Source organism: Nematolebias whitei, chromosome 4 (assembly GCF_014905685.2).
Source record: "Nematolebias whitei isolate Nwh7 chromosome 4, NemWhi1, whole genome shotgun sequence".
NCBI classification, from domain to species: domain Eukaryota; kingdom Metazoa; phylum Chordata; class Actinopteri; order Cyprinodontiformes; family Rivulidae; genus Nematolebias; species Nematolebias whitei.
In genome coordinates this window covers 20,410,281-20,413,392 of record NC_056501.1, presented here as the reverse complement: position 1 = coordinate 20,413,392, position 3,112 = coordinate 20,410,281, and positions in this window count along the sequence as shown.

The window sequence follows — 3,112 nt, the reverse complement described above, 5'->3', positions numbered from 1 at the left end:
CTTCTGGGTAATACCAGATGACTAGGCCTCAGACTGACGAAGCCTCTTGGATGAGGGGCGAAACGTTTCTTTTTAACAAAAAAAACGAAGTCCAGATGACATGATTCAACCTTTTTTGTTGAGTCACCAAAAACCTTATGAGTTCATTTTTTGTTTTGTTTTGATTATCTAAAAAAGGTAGAACGGTGGTGCAGTTGGTAGAGCTGCTGCCTCTCAACGAGCAGTTTGTCCCGGTTCAAATCCCGGTCCGCAGGTCTTTCTGGGTGCAGTGTGCATGTTCTCTCTCTGCAGACCAAAAACATGCATGTTAGGCTGATTGGTAACTCTAAATTGTCTCTAGGTGAGAGTGAGAAAGTGAATGTTTGTTTGTCCTGTCTATGTGATGAACTGGGTGTCCCCTACCTCTAACACAGTGACTAATGGACATGGGCACCAGTGACCCCCACGACCTGAAAAGGAAGAAGCGGGTAAAGATAATTGATGGATGAATTATGTAAAAAGCAAGAGCTAGTTTGGGGGAGTGGTGGTGCAGAGGTTAGAAGATGGGCTTGTGATCGGAGAGTCGCAGGTTCACCTCCCGGTACCGTCAACATAAAAAAAAATGTGGGTGGAAAAGGTGGAACACCTCCCTCCACCCTCATTCGCCCCACTCTAGGCCCCTGAGCAAGACCCTTAACCCCCCACCATCTGCTCCCCAAACAGGTCTCTCTTGAAAATGAGTTCACGTGGCTCAATGAGACTACCTGGATAAATAAAGGGTAAATGAAAAACATAGTTTGATTATAACTTTTCCAAGGACATGAATTCCTGGTGTTATCCTCCTCAGCTTGTCTTTAGGAACACACATCCTGTCTGACAGACACTGAACGTTACAGTCAACCTAGACACAAACGTTCATGCATGACAAAAAGCACTAAAATCAAACAGCACAGCAACATTCAGACGCTCCAACAGCCTGCTCATCTCTCTCCAGATGCTTCTTCAGGTCTTATTTTCCCCCACATGTTCCTCAATTACTCCTGAGGAAAATAAATGAAACTGGAAAGCCGCCTCTAATCTTCTGAGATCTATTCTGTAATTAAGCGAGAAGAGGTGAACTATAATAGGCAGGGAGGGTGAATCAATACGGATCTGCGGGACACTGAGCCTTTCCTTAAACACAGGGGAGAGCACTCGGCCTGCCTAATTAGGCAAAGTGCTGCTGCTGTTCCGTTTACTCTCATTTTTACATGCCCGAGCTGGACTAGATGGATGTATGCATCATGCACATCTTTTAATGTCTTTGTAAATGTACTTTGTTCACTTCTCTCTCTCTAACATTATTCTATTTGTGCACTCCAAGGAAAGCAGGAAATCAAAAAAGTGAAAATGCTTGTGAACTATTTTACTTTTGATCAAATTCGACACGTCTTAAATGTATTATAGATGTATTTTTTTAATGATTTGATCTCATTAAACGTGCCCCTCTTTAAAAATGATCAATACTTTATTGATTTTACTGATACATTTAAATGATTTGTTGGTTTTCTGTGCAAAATTAGGTCAAAATCAAAGGCACAGTCAGGCGATTGTGTGTGCAAATGTCAAAATGAGTGAGAGTAAATGAATTTGATACTAAATTATGCCTCAGATCATTTGCACAGAATAACCCTTCATGGATCACCTTCCCATGTTTTGTTTTATTTTGCAAATAAATCCGTGTTGGAGTTACGTTCAGAGTGAGGCGGTTTAGTGTGCAGCACAGAAAAGATGAGTCTTTTCCACCCACACATGTTGCAATTTGTTAAATGCTCCTTTTCTTCACATGCCACATCATTTCACCTAAACTGGAACTCGAAATGTTATCAAAGCGAACAGATATTCTTTTCAAGTGTCGACATTACCATTTACCGTTACGCAGGCAGCAAGACGAATTCGAAACGAGTAAAAAAATCCCTTCAAATACACGTGTAGGCGCTGCTGTTCAAAGGACACTTCCTGCTGAGCACAAACCAATTTGGACTTCAAAAAATCATCACAAACATACAGAAAAGATTGAGCTTTTAAATCAAAGTAGCAGCGCTTCAAAAACCAACTGCATGTGAGACATTGTACTCTGCATACGTCTTAGAGAATGTGTCAATATTTAGGCTTTGTATATTTAAAATAACGATTTTAGGTTCATTTGTCAAATCCTTTAAAAAATACTGTTAATTGCAAATTGTCATGACTCTCCGTCAGCCAATCAAACAATGAATAAAATGTCTGATAAATGTTTAAAGAGTAAGTCAATATTAAAAATACCTGAGAAATTCATAAAAGAGATAGTTCTGATCTTTTGAAAAGGAGTTCTGGTCTATGAAATGATTGTGAACAACTAAAATCTCCCTTGTTGTAGAAATAAATGGGTTGTTTCAGTTTTATTAGACTATTCAAATGCAGTAGAGTTGCACTCGGGTCCAAAAAAATCCGAACCGACCCTGCCCCAGCCCGCAGCCATCAGCTCCGAACCCCACTCAATCCGACGAATTAACAGTAATTACAGGCCGAACCCCCAAGATTTTTAATTAAGCTTTGACTGCTTATATCACCAACTATTATTAACGGGTGGCGGACGTGCACGGCTGAGTAAAGGGGATAGAAGATGGGAGCTGAGGAGCCCTCAAAGCGCATTAAATGCTTCACCTGCTTCTGCCTGCATTGGGCCATGCTCTGACAAGTCAGATATTTTGTGACCTCACCTGTTTGGGTCGTCGGCCGTGTGCGTCTGCTGAGTGCAGCGGCTGAATGAACGTCCAGTTGGGGGATGGATCGCTGGCAGTAGTCCATCTGAAGCTTAACTGAACTTTTTACCTCTTTCAAAGCCGGCAATGGCAAGCCATGTTGGCATATAATTGGATTGTCGGCCACACACCTGCCTCATGCAATAAAAAGCCCAACACCAACCCAGCTCACACATTAAGGAAACATTATTATGGCCAGGCCTGGTACGAATCCGGGTCAGGTGCGGCCGGGCTCGGGTTAGAAATGACAGCTCTAAAATACAGTAGTTCCTCGTTTATCTCGAGGGATCCATACAGCGAAGTCCCACGATAAGTGAAAAATTGCGAAGTAGAAATAGTAGTACAAGTAA